At 37.2% G+C, this 16,070-nt stretch overlaps 1 protein-coding gene across 1 annotated transcript in view; it reads left to right on the top strand.

Annotated features, from left to right (window-relative positions):
* Thsd7a (thrombospondin type 1 domain containing 7A) overlaps nt 1-16,070 on the top strand; it is a 399,677-nt gene that overhangs the window by 125,780 nt on the left and 257,827 nt on the right. The window lies entirely within an intron of this gene.

The raw sequence follows: 16,070 nt of genomic DNA, 5'->3' as shown, positions 1-16,070 counted from the left end.
CAGTCAGTTCTGTGGTAACCATAACACCTTAGCTTTGTAGGCTGGAAGCTGAAGATGTCACTCTGTAGAGAAATAATGCTAACAACTAAACTGTCATATTCTGCAACTGAGTGTAAGTCAGAAGACAATGTAAAAGTTACATGATGTTCTTTATTTATATATTTATTTATGATATATCACTTCAGGCCAAGGGAGCATAGATTAATCATGTAAGCAAATAGTCATTTATGCTCTTGAGCACAGATGAATGTTGATGGAATAATTGACCCATTTATTGGTAAGAATGATAGATAAATAATAGCAAGAGTTACTTCAAATGAATTAGTTTATGTTATAGTTAGGGGTTTCCAATTAATGCAAATTTTGTTTTGTTTTTTTGAGACAGGGTTTCTCTTTGTAATAGTCCTATCTGCCCTGGAACTCTTTTGTAGACCAGGCTGGCCTCAAACTTACAGAGATCTGCCTGCCTCTGCCTCCTGATTGCAAGGATTAAAGGCATGAGCCACCACTGCCTGACTCATAATGTAAATTTTTAATTTGGCACTCAGCCTAATTAGAGAATAGAATTCCTTAATAAATTAGATGTAGATAGATGAACAGTACTGGGAAGTTTGTCTTTATTTGGAGGTTTTGTATAGTCAATGGACTCTCCATAGACAATGAAAGCCAAATGGCAAGTCAGTGTAACTGTAATTAACCAAAGTTACTTTTAAGGTAATTGAAACACTCAAATAATTTTAATAATTTCATATGCATTATTTATGTATACTTATGATTTATGTTTCACTCATACTTGCAGAATGCAAAACTCTAGAATTGGTAGTATAAAATCAGAAAACTCAAGACAGACATCAATGCTATTAAAAAAGTAGGTATTCCAAAAGACACAAAGCTTTTTTAAATGATATTTTAATAGATATTTTTATTTTGTTTTGTTTTGTTTTTGCATTGCTAGAACGGGATTCTGCAGTAAGTTTCTTTTGTAGCTTCTATTAGAGAAGTTAAAAAAACAATTGTATATGAACAGACTCTCCTAGGATGAGTTGATATTTTTTAAAGTATTTATAAGCTTAACTTTCTCTTGTCTATAACTATGAGACACAATTTTTTAAAGAATAAAAATGATCAACAAAAGCCAATTTCTGTAAGAAAGAGAGAGAGAGAGAGACAGAGAGAGAGAATGAAGTACTGAGATAGAAGCTGTGATTCCATGCCTAAAAGTGAACCTCAAATGACCTGAACTCAAAGCTCACCTTACCTTATTAGTATGACAAGGGTTCATTTACTTTCTTGCTGCAAATGTTCTATATTCAGGTTTTCTGGTTCTTAATTAGTTATCTGCCCCTTGGCAATGTTTTGATATCATGGAATTGTAAATGCACAAAAGTATCAACAACAATTCCAGGAACATTTCAAAGCACCCATATACAGACATGATTATATTTGAAATCTCCTTCATATAACATAAAGAATACACTTGGGCTGAGAGCTGATACAAAACCTGACCTGATTCTCCAATTTCAGGTAATTATTTGAATTCATTAGAACTGTTAGTTTCCATAATTAACATTGATCTGACTTTATATTACTATTTCTGAAATCAGCAAATTCCCTCGTCTTTGCACTTCCTCTCTAAGTTTGGAAGATTTCCAGTTGAAAGCGTTGTTTTGAACCTAAATAGAAACCACCCTGAACAGCTCCATGATGCAGAGAGGAATAAAGGTGTCTTTGGAGAAAGAACTTCAAGTGCAAATTAACTTGAAATAATTTAACCTGAGTGTGGGATAATTTGCAGTCTTTCTTCTGTGCAGCTGTGGGAGTTGCTTATGCAGGCCCAGGTGGGGGAGTTGCCTGGCGACTCAAAATTTTGTCACATCTGTCAGCTGTAGTGAAATGGAAAACACAGTAAGAGGTAACCTTCCATAGATGTGGGACATCCCTGCAGGGGCTTGTCTCTTTGCAGCAGTGAATAAATTATGTGAAAATTGAAATGAAATACAATGTTGTTGCTTTGCCAACCCATGCAATTTGAAGGAATGGAAAGATAAAAGCAAAAAACACTTCTTAGATTAATTGTTGCAGTTATCTAGAGCCAAGAAACATCTATCTACCAAAATCCTACTTTCCATATAAAAAATCCAGGCCACTATTATCTGAGACAGATTGCACTTTCTATTTTTATGCTTCCGGATTTTGAAATATTTTACGAGGAATTAATCATTGCCTCATATTTTGGTATATTACAGTCAACAAATTTGTATTTTTTAAACAATCAATATTACATGGAAGCAGACATTCAAGCCATCTTACAGAATTTAGTCAGTCTATATGCTGTTATTAATTAATACTATTAATTAATTTATATTAATTGCATTATATTATAAGCATAGTCAACAATTTCAGTATGATGAGGGAGAAAATGTGGAATAACATGTAGGTAAAATATTAAGTATCAAATGCTGGAGCAGTTTACTACAAGGCAGCAATGTGCATTACTTGTTTAAATGCACTTAATTGATATTCTTGTTAGTGGAGGAAATTTGTTACTTCCTTTTCTAGTAAGGCATCTAAGTAGGAAACTAGGTGACCTTCGATAAGGTCTTCCCAACTTCACAGTTCCTTGCGTTGGTATATATAGGTCATTGACTAGATAGGAGATTAAAAACAATGTCTGCCTCTCTCATCTTGAAGATTTATTTTCAGGCTATGTAATGAGTAGACATATGAGAGTACTTTATAGACTGTAAAACAGTGATTCTCAACCTTCCTAGTGCTGCAACCCTTTAGTGCAGTTCCTCATGTTGTGGTGACCCCCAACCATAAAAATTATTTTCATTGCTACTTCATAACTGTAATTTTGCTACTGTTATGAATCATAATATAAGTATCTGTGTTTTCCAATGGTTTTAGGCAACTCCTGTGAAAGGGTCATTCGACCTCCAAGGGTCACAACCCACAAGTTGAGAACCACTGGTATAAAGGATCAATAAAAATTCTTATCCTTTAGGCAAATCTAATAAGCAAATAATAAATGGAAATTCTTCACATCCTTTGTTTTGATTTTACCAACAATTGTTTATCAAGTTACATATTTTCCCGTTACTTATCTTTAGAGTCATTCAAGAAATACTTAGCATACACTAAATATTAAATTACACAGAATATCATACAGCAATACAATTATGTCAATCATCATTATCATTAAGAAATTTCTAGTTGCAAAACACAGCAGCATGGGGCAAACATAAAATATTAAAGAGAATGAGAGTAACGAAAGGGCAATACAGAAATACAGGAAAATGTTAAGTTAATATATATTTTAACACTAAGGATTATAAAATTTATTTGGTCATAGGTTAAAAACATAATAAAACTTATAGCTGGAAAAAAATCATCAAATCTATTGATAAATCCACAAGAATGGCAAACACTCTGGCCTGGCCAAATTCAAAAGTTCTAAATCCACTGCCTTTATTTAAAAATTGGATTTTCCACACAAAATTCTTCATTTCAGCTTTCCAAAACTTCTGACCCAAACTGTAACCATGGGTCTGTATCCTATCAAACCACAATCAGTTGGCGCTGGGCTCATGTCCCTATAGACAGGATGCGTGCTCTCTGTCTTCACTGATTTGTGTCAATTGCCCAGTGTCTGTAAGGATATGAGCTCTCCAACCTCACTGCATAAGAGGGACTCTGAATTAACATCCACAGAAGGTTTTACCTCCCTTTCCTTCCATACTACCAAATTTTTACTACTGGGATAGACCTTCCTTGTCTTACAACTTCTCCTTTATACTGATTTGCCATTTATCTACCTGCTTCTTCCAGGTATTTGTCCTAAACATAATCAATGGAGTCACATAATTGTCTGTTTGTTTCAAACTGATAATATTTACCATTCTGATAGTACATTTTGATTATTAACTTGATTGGATTAAGAATATCTAGGAGATGAAGGATGCTTACCTCTGAATGTATCTGTGAGGGATGTTTCAAGAGAGTTAAATGAGAGGGAAAACCCATCCTGAGTATGAGTGATGTCATTTCTTTGGTTAGGACCATGGAAAGAACATAAAAGGGAGAATGGGAAAGCCAGTGGAGCTCGGGGATCTACCTTGCCTCTGTTTCCAGACCTGCTATGACATGTACTGCTCAGCTCTATCACTGCCTCCCTGCCATGATGGACTGAACCCGCTGAAACGCAGAGCTGAAGTAGACCTTTTCCCTCCCTCAAGCCAACGATGCCAGGCATTTGGTCCCAGAGAAGAAAAGCAATTAAAGCAGCCAGATATCATTGTTGCAATGCTATCCTCCTTTCCTGATTTAATTACTGTCCCTGTGGTCACATAGTTGCAGTTACCTACAGACCACTTCTAGGTCCTTTTTTTTTTTTTTTTTTTTTTTTTTTTTTTGTCCCAACTGTTCAAAGGCAACATATCTATACTGTGAGTGCACTCATGGTAATTTAGAAAAACACTTTACACTCTCTGTTTCATTGCTTGATAACTGACCTCCACATTCACCAAATGGCAGAATTGAAATCTTCCTAAGGGGCTCACTGGACTTTATACTTGTTCCATTCAGCAGATCCCTAACTGCACTAGAACTTATTTTAATCTGTCATTCTTATTTTTATGGTAAATACAACAGGCTCCTAGTTCCCATGTCATAAGCCAGTGCCTGCTTTATCTTTGTTCTGATGCTGGAAGGTCTCTCTAAAATGTGGATTTTTGTTATAATGTCTCTCTAATTTTAAAATATCATTGGTTTGCCACTATACTCAAGAAAAAGTTCAAATTATTTAGCTTGTCTTTCAGAATCTATTTCTACCTATTTATTTACTACTATGACTCAACTTCTCTTTGGAACCATGAGACAGACAATGGAGGACAGAATGTTTTTTGAACCTTAATATCTACCACAGACACTGCCTATTGTTTGGCATTCATGAAAAATTAATTGAATAAATCAATAAATTGCTCATTCTACACTAAACATCTCTAAGATTTCATAAATTCTAAGTAATTCACTTCTGTATTTCTGACATACCAGCTCTTTGTCAGTACTCTACTTTAATCAAGGTGTGTTATGATCAGCAAGAGATGGATAGGAAACGGAACTCTATGATGAGAATCTATGAACCCTAAAGTCCATTAGAGCAGACTTTATGTCTCATTCCATTTGAATGTTACCTATATGATTATGAGAGTTTTACTGGTCTCACTAGCTCTTTGTGCCTCATGTGTAAAATGTGAGTAATAATATTTGAATGAGAGATCCTTTTTTATATTGAATGAGACAGTTAAAGGGTTCTGGCACATTGCCAGTAAATATTCAACTTTGTAACTTTAAGTTTCTATTCTAGTATGTGTTGTGCCATTAGAATATGTAGTAATTATGCCAAATAGTCCCCCAGAAATTTAGAATTCTAATTATTAAAAAGACTTGTAAGTGAATTTAGACTTATAAGACATGGACTCTAACATGTTAGTATGTTTGGGTTACGATGATGAAATAGGAAGCATACTTAATATTTAAATTCAACTAGTGTAGCTACGTTTACAGTTACCTTGCTCACCCAAGAAATGGTCCAGAAATCAAGCGTTTTCTGATCTGTGAATTATATATGATAATCCTAATGAACAGGGTGATGATATATGGTTTCTGACTTATGAAACCTTGTCTGGTTCTTATTGCATTGGTGGGAACACACTTCATTCATTGTTCTTTGGTGCTTTTATTGGGATTTTATCATGTGTCTGAACTATATGAGTATTCAGTGTAACTGGGAAACCCTATAATGGAAATAATAGAATTTACATTTTGTTGACTGACATGTAACAAGAGAGAAATTTAAGGAAATGATATCTAAGTATTGCTTGTCTCCAGTGCAGATCAGTTAGTTCCAGAGGGCCGAACTGTGGCTTTTAGAGGCCTGAGAACAGCAGACTGAGGCTGCTTTTCTTTTCAATGCTTGTAATACATGGGGACATGCAGCAGTTATTGGAAATGGCATCTCAAGGGTTGACACTATAAAAATAAATAAAAAGATGAGGTCAACAGTCATTTGGAATCAGGTTAGATAAATAAGCGAGATAGACAATAGATGAGCCCCTGGGAAAGAGTGGATAATCACTGATGGTTAATCTGGCCCAAACCCTTCTATGTCTTCACATATACTTTTGTTCACTGTATGTCTCTAACTTGTTTGAACATCTTTATAAATGTAGTGTGGGGGCTGCTGAGAAAAATGTTGGAATTAAACCATTTCTCCTACTTTTATGGAAGGAGCTATACAAAAATATTTATTGATCTTTCATGTAATAAATAAGATGAAATATTTAGGGCAAGCTCACATATTATAAAATATGTAAGAGATAACATTTGCAATAATGTTAATAATGCCTGTAATCCATCAACTCTCATGTGTTCTAAATGATGAACTGATACATGACCGAGCTTGTGCATGTATATTTCTACTAGCTAGCAGTGACTCTGAAACTATTATCTTTGTTTTCCTGATGAGAACATCAGGGAAATAAAGATAGGGACAAATAATTCTAAACAAGGTTTCTTTAACATGGATTATTGTTTGAAAATATATTTACCTTATTGTGTGTGTGTGTGTGTGTGTGTGTGTGTGTGTGTGTGTGTGTGTGTGTGTGTAAGCATGTCTGCATGTGCACTGTGTTCGTGTCTGGTTCCTACGGAGGATAGAAAAGGGTTTTGGATCCCCTGAAACTAAATTTACAGCCAGTTGTGAGCTGCAGTGTGGGTACTGGGAACCAAACTCAAGTCCCTATAAGAACAGTAAGTGCTCTTAACCACTGAACCATCTTTCCTGCTCCAAAATTCACTATCTTATTTAGGCATAAGCACTACCATGAAGAATCATAAGTAATATATTAAAGATTTTAACTGCATATTCTCCTAGAAAACTTGTTGTAGGTTCAGATTCCTTTTATTTACAAGATATGTTAGTATCTAAGGTTGCAACTCAAAGAAAAGCTTATGAGCTCTCTAGAGAGCCATAGACTTGATCAAAAATATCTTTTTCTGTAGTATTTCAGCTACTGGTCTTAAATTATTGTTTAAAGTATAACATTTTCCACAAGTTTAGATACCACATAGGATCATTTATACACAGAGTTTAATACTTATGTCTGGACATTTATACTGAAAAATGCAGTTTCAGCATTTATAAGACTTTCCCTAAGATTCCCTTATCAATTAAAGCATGCTCTTTCTTTCCATGGTCTTATAGCAATGAGCTTTTTATGTTCTCACAGCAAATACTGAGGTTTCTCAGTGGAGGGGTTAGAAAAAGATGGCAAGGGGATGGTTCACTGAACTGTAGCCTAACCCACTTTCAAAAAAAGAGTAGCACTAGGGTCTGGAGTGTAGCGCATCAGTAGATTGAGTTCATGAGTAGATTGATTCAGGAGCGCTGAAATACCCTTGATGCCAGCTTCTCACACAGCTCGCTTTGATATGCTATATACATTGAGCATGCCTAGTACTATGGATTAATTTCATATACTTAAACTTTTACTCTGTTTATTATTGGTGTGTGTGTGTGTGTGTGTGTGTGTGTGTGTGTGTGTGAGAGAGAGAGAGAGAGAGAGAGAGAGAGAGAGAACATGGCATAGTACAGGTATGCATGTTAGTGAACACTTGGTAACACTCTCTTCTATAGTAGGTTCCAGAGATTGAGTTTCAGGTCATCAGGTTTGTGCTAAAAGTGACTTTACAACCTGAGCCTGTTTGCCTGCTCTTAATTATTTGTCCTTCACGTTCATTTGCTAAAATGAGAAAGTAATGCTTTAAAACCACTGGCCTAAAGTGCAGTTGTTCTATTTTGCCATGGGAAACAACAGAGACTTGATCATACACTGGTATCTCTACTCCTAGCTTCTGTATTATTTAGATAGACTTTGACTTCTGTTTTAGACCTCACTCTCCCTATCCCCGGCTGGAATTGAGAACTAGCAAGCACATCAGACCTATCAGGACGTTGTCCTTGGCTGACGCTATGACTGAATAATCTTTGAAGTCTAAGTTGTAATTGGAATTCTTAGCTGCTCTTCTTGTTTACTGATTCTGTGCTTCAGTGATATTATGTGTGGCTCGAAAAGGTTCACCTTGGACTTACTGGTTCTCTGAGTGTTACCCTAACATATTCCATCGCTGAAAATGATAGGTCCTAATACTAATGATAAGCCTTTAATTTTAGGAGAAACAGTAGTTTTTCTTTTTTCTTTTTTTTAACAGAAAGGTATGTCTTTTAATTTTTATACTTCATAACACATCTGTCATATACAAGCTGTAGTGACCCTATATTTTATTTTATTTTTAATTTTTTATCGATTCTTTGGGAATTTCATATCATGCACCCCAATTCTACTGACTTCCCAATTTTTCCATGTTTGTCCTCCACCTTCAAGCCTCCCCTCACAAAAGACATTTAAAAAAAAATAGAAATTAACAAAAAAATCACTTTACCCTCCATCTTTTCTCCATCACTTATTGGTTCACTGTAGAGGCATTGGCAGCTGTGGTGTGTCACACGCTGTACCCTTTGGCTCAAACAGCTTTACTTGTAAATGTTCATTGCAATGAGTCGTTAGTCTGGTTCAAGGTCTCTGGCTTCTGCTATACCATCAATACTGGCTCCTCATCAAGGCGCCTCTCATGTACCCTGCTGTTGCGGTGAGTCATGGAGATCCTCCGGCTGTAGTTCTACAGGACTGGTCACTTCACATGCTCCAGCAGGTCATATATGGGATAGATGTTTGGGTAGGCCAACTAAAAGCCCTGGATGTGTACCAGGGTGTTAGCTGGCTTGGTAAGCCCAGGCCTCCAATGGGGTACCACCCACACGAGAGTTAGGGGCAGCTCTCCTCCCTCGCCACTGGAGCAAGCTCTCCAGTGGTTGCTGGCTGGCTGGCTGGCAGTCATGGAGCAAGCAGACTCTCCCAGGGCCAGAGTGGAGGGGTGCCATCTCACACAACCTCAGGTGGCACCCATACTGCTTCAGGGGCCATATTGATCCAAGGGGCCTAAGCTGCCACCTGAGGTCATGGTGACATCTGGGCCATGCTGCAGCCAAGGGTCATGTCTGGGTCTACGAATCTACTGCAGCTGGGGTCTTTCTTGATGTCCATGGCCTGTGTTACCATCAGAAACAGTAGGCTTTCTATTTTAATATTTTCAGGACAAACTTTCATTCATATATGAAATTTAATATCTACCATTCTTTCTCTAAATAATTCAATATAATGATTGGTTCAACACATTACTCATTCAAAATACACTAAGACTTCTAAAATTACATGTGAAGTGTTATAAGTGGAGAAGTATAACATTTATATGTTATGGTTTAAAAGGCCTCATATAATATCAATTTGTATGAGTTCCAAAGAAGCACACCCTTATAGACCCAGGTGACCTTTTTTTTTGTTTTTCCAAATGCAGTTCTTTCTGTCTTTTATTTAAAGTGACTATATTTCATCAGGAAGTATGCCCTGAAATCTTATTAAATGCCCCATTGTTCTCTTACAACATCATACACTTCTCATTAACAGCAATCACTACAGCTGCAATTTTCTGTGAACTTTCTATGAATTGTTGACTAAAGAGCATCTCCTTATTTGGCTGGGTTCTTGAGGACGGACCCAGGAGATCATGGTTTTGTTCATTAGTGTGTCCTTAGTGCTATGCTAATGCTGCATTTTCCAGTTTCAAGAAACATGTCAAATACATGTACTTGTATGAGCTTCCTTCTTTAGAAACATCCAGATCCCAAATTGCAGCTGTAATGATTGCTGTTAATGAGAAGTGAGTGATGTTGGAAGAGAAAACAATGGGGCATTTAATAAGATCTTAGCACAATATGCACATTTCTCTGGTGCCTAAATAATGTTTCTTTCTGTATTTCTGACCAAAATATAATGAACATATAAGAACTTGATTAAAAGTTCTATGACTTTGTGACTTCGCTGTTTCTTTTTATTTTTTTTCTTCAGACCACTATTTTTAAAAAGATTTTGTATTGTATTAAATTCCACTCAGAATTTCAAAGAAAACTAAAAATCAATGAAGAAAGTATCATTGAGTACCACCACTTGAACCATGATCTCCCCAGTTGATTTTTTAGAGCATTTAAGGGAAGCATAGAGGTTCTTTTCTTTACATTTACTTTTTAAAATGTTATATATTTATATTTTAATAAGTATGTAACATGTTATATACATATATAGTTTATTTCTGGAAAAAATCAGCTTCTTGGTTCTCATCCTTCCCATCCCTCTGATACTCCAGTTTCCTCCTTGTCCTCACCCCTTCCTAACTGCATTTACCTATAGAGTCTGTTTCCCCAAGGGAAAAATAGAAGAAAACATATGTTGTTGTTAGTGTAGCACAGATTAACCTTTACGATGCAAAAACCCAAATGTACTCAGAGGAGTTGAACGCACGACTTTCATTGAGCAAAACCCATCAAAAAAACAAGTTAGTGTCAATCTAACACCTTTCACAATACTAGGGTAACTCCCTCCTGTAACAGGACCAATGGCAAAACAGGAAATAAAGTACCAGTGGGATAAACTGTTATCCACATTAGACCTCGGTTTCTAGAAATAGTGTGAGCACCTACTTCTGTCCTTCATTGCAGCACACATATATTCCCCCCATGTAATATCAGTCTGCCATTCACTTTTTGGTTTGAGAAAGAGCAAATACATCAAAAGTAGATGGTTAGATCTCCCTCTACCACCAATGCAAAAATATTCCTTGTTCATCTAGTCATCACTTGGTTAGTTTTAATTACCAAAAGACAATCAATCAAAAAGACAAGTAAGAAGACGTTTGGTCACCTGTTATAACAGATAAATGATCTATGCTGTGGAATGATGGATTGAAAATATTTAAGTCTTTAGGAACAGAAGTTGAATTAGTCATGTGACATTTTTCATTCTAGAACTCTATGATCATATTGAGCAATTAGGACCATATTTGTTATTTAATGTGAATTCTCTGAAGCTAATCCAGTCATAACATTTTCCTTAAAATAGAACCAAATTTATAGCTTGGCATAGTTCTTGTAGCAATCGAAGCTTTGAATTGAATGTGGGCAGATATAATCCCCTGGAGTCTTGATTGGCAGGGATGTTCTGTCATTTTGGCCTAGTTTTTACAGTGTTTCCTTACTCCTTCCAAGTGGATGAGGGTTTCTTTAATTGGAATGGGGCTCATCATATAAAGCTTATATTCACTCCATTTACTATTGATTTCTAAAGGTCTGACTGCTTACAGTTTCTGAAAACATGGGTTAACCTTCTTGCCTGGAGGAAAATTGCAACTGGGGATGGCATTTCCATTTGCTAAAGTAACATGACCAAAGAAGCAAGACTTTTTAAAGTGGCCTGAGATGCTAACTTGTGGCCCTTAGGAAGATATTTCAGATTTATAACATAAAATTTATTTTTTTAAAGCCATGGTTTTATATTTTAAGGGACAGACTAATAGAGGGGATCAAGGAGAGACAGGGAGAGAGAGAGAGAGAGAGAGAGAGAGAGAGAGAGAGAGAGAGAGAGAGAGAGAGAGAGAGAGAGAGATTGTCCTACCATTCTTCCAAGAATCTTTTGAAACCTTTCCCCCATAGACTATGACAAGGTCATAAAGGTCATTTGTATTCCCCATATTATCAGCTGTTTAAAGTGATAATCTTTTTCTAGTGATAATCACTCCTCTACTTCAGTCAATTACAGAAAATGTCAGTTAAGAGAAAAGCATTTCATTGCATGTTCTGGTATCTCAAGCAGTCAGTGATCCAGTGAGTGCTTTGACCTTACATAATAGTTATCATTCCAGCAGCTCTATCCAATTTGATCATAATTGCTGGACAGATAGTTTGCCAAATAAGGAGTTCCCTTGCAGGCATTGGAGCTTAATCTTCTATGAAGCAGCCTCATCTAGTCCAGAGCACACACTGTCATCACCCATATTTTAATTCAATACAGAAGGGAAGTCTGTAAAATGTTGTTCCCCACTGAGAGAAGAAACAGAAAAAAGAAAAAAGTTTCTTTTGAATCTGTTTTTATACATTGTTCACAGAAATCCCAATGCAGTCTGTCCTTATATCTTCCTTTGTAACTGAAGCTTCTATATGCATCTGATTTTCTACAGATCTTAAAAGCTCTGTGCATATTTATTGTGTTAATACAAAATGAGGACATTGCAGACCAGTTGAAGTGTAACCACTGAAAACTATTTTTTCTTTTCTATTTTGTTCTCCAGCATAATATTTTTATTAATTATTTGGGAATTTTGTAACACACACCCCATCACACTCACTTCCCATTTCTCACAGGCCCACCCTCCCACCCTTGCGCCCTCCCTTCCAAAAAACAAACAAACCAAAAACTACCAGATCTAATTTGTGTTGCCCTATACTCATTGGAGCATGGTCAAACTCCCCATGGCCAGACCCTTAAAGAAAACTTGCACCTTTCCCATCCCCCCACCAGAAGCCATCCCATCAGAAACTTATTTCGTAGACACCTGTTGCTCCAGGTTCGTAGCTGCCCAGTGTCACTTCTGCTCACTATCCCTGCACTCCATCTCGTGCACACCCACCTCCTTCTAGTCAGACATTTGCGTGTTTTTCTCTGTGCTTAAAAGGTCATTCTTCATTTCAGTTTCTAAATTAAAACACTGGAAGGCTCTCCACTTTCCATGTGGGGACACTGTCCTTTCTAGAACAGCACCGTTTTGCTCTCACAGGGATGGAAGAATGACTAGGCCTGTTTCTAATCCGTTAAATTACAAGGCAGTGAATTCCAAACCAGGCTGTACTTTGTAATTCTTGAGAAATGGTGAAACAATATTGATATTCAGTCCCAGCATCCAGAAAGTTCCAGAGGTCTGTTGGGTGAGGCCTACTCATCAGTGCTATTTAGAAGTTCTAAGATAGACAAACTCACAGCAAATCTCTCCTCTGACCTTTAGGAAATCTCTGGTTTTTCATTGTCTACTCTATAACCAGTGACTAGATGCAGCCTGGCAGATGTCAGTATCAATGGGATAGGAGTGTTTGAATTGTTGGCATTCTAGTATCCCTCGCTTGCCAAAATATTACACAAAGAGGACAGAAATACTCTCAACAACACTGTCAAATTGAAATGAAAAAGACACTTGAAAGTATAATAGCTCTTCTGAACTTCAAAGCCAAATCCCAGTTTCCCTTTCCTGTAACGAAAAAAAAAAAATCATTCTGTCTTGTACTACAAAGAACCCTTTACCATTATCTACTTCATAGTTAGAAATATATATATATATACACATGAGTTTAGGGACGACCAGTGAGTTCCAGACAACCAATCAGAGGGTTCAACCCTCAGAGAAGATTGCTTCCCCTGATCTCAGCATCTCCACTGCCTGTATTTCTTTGACTGGGTTGGGGCCCAGTGATACTGCCCTCTTCTGTGGCAGAATGTCTACTGGTGCTATCATTGTTAAAGTCTTGCTTCGGCAGCCAGATAGCTGAGATATTTAGGGTGAAGCTTCTCTGTCATTTCTAGGAGACATCATCTCATGGGTGATTTCCTGATCCTCTGGTTCTTTGTCTTTCTGACCTCTCTTCCATAGTGTTCTCTGTGAATGATGGTCACTGTTGAAAGCCACTTCGGACTCTACATCAAAAGGAAAAGATGTTCTAGTGCAATGCTTCACAGATATAAATAGAGGCAATTTATAAAACCCAGAATATATTCGTGTCATATAGCTGCAGCTTTCTTCTTGTATATTATCTAACATTTGGAAAATAAAATTTTGCTGTTTGTCTTTATCAGCTCTTTTGTTTTGGATTCTACATTTGAGAGAGAAGATATGATGTAGATGTAACGGCCTTATTAAATAAGAAACACAGAGCCAAATGCATAGTTAAAAGTCCAAGAGGTCAGAGCAGTAGCTAAGAGCTGAGACTTAAAACTGCCTTCTTACCCTTCACTGCTGCTGCTGTCCTTCCCCTCAGAAAGAGACATACTTCCTGTGTATCTGTCTTTTTATTGACTTTCTGTTCTGCCTTCTCATTGGTTGTAAACCCAACCACATGGCCTCCTTGTCACTGCCTGTCTATACAGATCTCCAGGTCTTCTATGGTTGGTATTGATATTAAAGGTTTGTATCTCCATGCTGGTGGTGTTCTTGAACACACAGAGATCTGCCTGTCATGTGATCGGGATTAAGGGAGTGTGCTACCACTGCCAGATTTCTGCTATGGCTTACTATTAGCTCTGACCCCCAGGCACTTTAATTTATTAACATACAAATAAAATCACATTTCAGCACAAATAAAATATCACCATATTTCCCCTTTTCTATTTTAATAAAAAGGAAAAAGGAAAAAAGTTATAAATAATATAAGAAAAACTATATACAAAAAGTACAATAACTATATACAATATATACAAGCAATAAATACCTAAACAATGTCTAGTCCTTTTGATATATTCAGAGAAAAAAATTTCATTATTTATCCTATTTTGGTAAGTCCCAAATGTACCTGATTCACTTTCTATCCTAACTTATAATGTCTTGCAAATTTATACACTTACACCTCTTTAGTGAGTTTCTTTTCTGAAATTTTAGCAAGGAAAACTATAAGTATAACTATCTAATCTTCAACTATAACTAACTAATCTTCAACTCCCTCAAAGACCAAAGAAGGAAATAATATTACCTAACAAAAATAAAAACAGGAAGTGCACACAAGCAGCTTCCCAAAAAAAAAAAAAATGTGAGTTGACAGAAACAGCCAGCTGCCTGGACAGTCACCCAAGGTTTCTCCACAGTGTTGGGGCATCATCTTCAGCCTATGGCTTAGCTTATCTGACAGACTCATTTGTGAAGTAGGATGTACACAAGGCCAACAGTTCGACCTCACATTGGGTGAGAGCAGTCCATGTACCAGAAAAAACCTGAATTCCACTAGTGTCATGTCATGATTCAGGATTTTAAATTCTGGAAATCATTGATTTTTTTTATTTTTTGAATTCAGCTGTCCATTCTTTGTGGCTTTGTGTGTGTGTGTGTGTGTGTGTGTGTGTGTGTGTGTGTGTGTGGTTTCATCTCGGCATCGTGTTCTTCTCTTCATCCCTTTCTTCTCAGCTTGTGGGTGGCTTCAACTCTTTTTTTTTTTTATGCCGAGTGCTGTTTATTAAAGGAGGGAGGAGGTCTTAAACACAGGCTTACAGCACAATGGGAGAACCCCGGAGGGCAGAAGTTCGCTACCGATGTTTTACAATCTTGCATCTAAGCTGTTAACGCCCAATATGGAGGATACACAGGTAAGGAACTTCCCTTAAGCATTCAGAAGGATGGAACCTGGCAGGTAATTAGCATAGGGAGGATATCAAGGTCAAGGTCAGCAAGCAAGGCAGCAGTTACCCAAAACAGGGGTCAGGGACCTACAGGTCCCCCCTTTTACTAAAAAATGAGCTTCTGACTTAGGTTGCGTGGGACGTCAGCAGGTCACCTTACCCATCATTGAAACACCTGCCCAGGCCACACAGGTGCTCTGTCTTAGGTTGGTGAGCACCCCCAGGTATTACCCATCTCTGAATACTCATTATCATACAGGCTCAATCATGTGTGAGCTGCATAATTAACTGCTGCAAAAGAAGAGATATTTTTTTTCAGAGCTGAGGACTGAACCCAGGGCCTTGTGCTTGCTAGGCAAGCGCTCTACCACTGAGCTAAATCCCCAACCCTCAGAGATTTTTTTTTTCAGAGCAACTCTTTTATTAAATGCCAGTCTACTATTGAGAGGTTAGACCCTGTCAGCTTAGTTACACTTTCAAGAATAACTGTTTCAGCTATTGTTCCACTGCACATCAGAAGTCATCAGTCCACTGCCTGTTCAGCTGCCTTTGAAGAAAAGGGCACTGTACCTTTTCCGGGTTGCAAAGGCCACTTCAGGGATGGTGCCATATTGTCGTGACCTCAAAAGATGCCTTTTGTTAAAGCTACAACCACACTTGTCTTGGCAAGAATTGGTAGTCCTTTGT

This window comes from Peromyscus californicus, unplaced genomic scaffold, assembly GCF_007827085.1.
Source record: "Peromyscus californicus insignis strain IS unplaced genomic scaffold, ASM782708v3 Scaffold_6__1_contigs__length_162567912, whole genome shotgun sequence".
Taxonomy (NCBI): Eukaryota; Metazoa; Chordata; class Mammalia; order Rodentia; family Cricetidae; genus Peromyscus; species Peromyscus californicus.
This window is presented reverse-complemented; position numbering and strand designations above follow the sequence as displayed.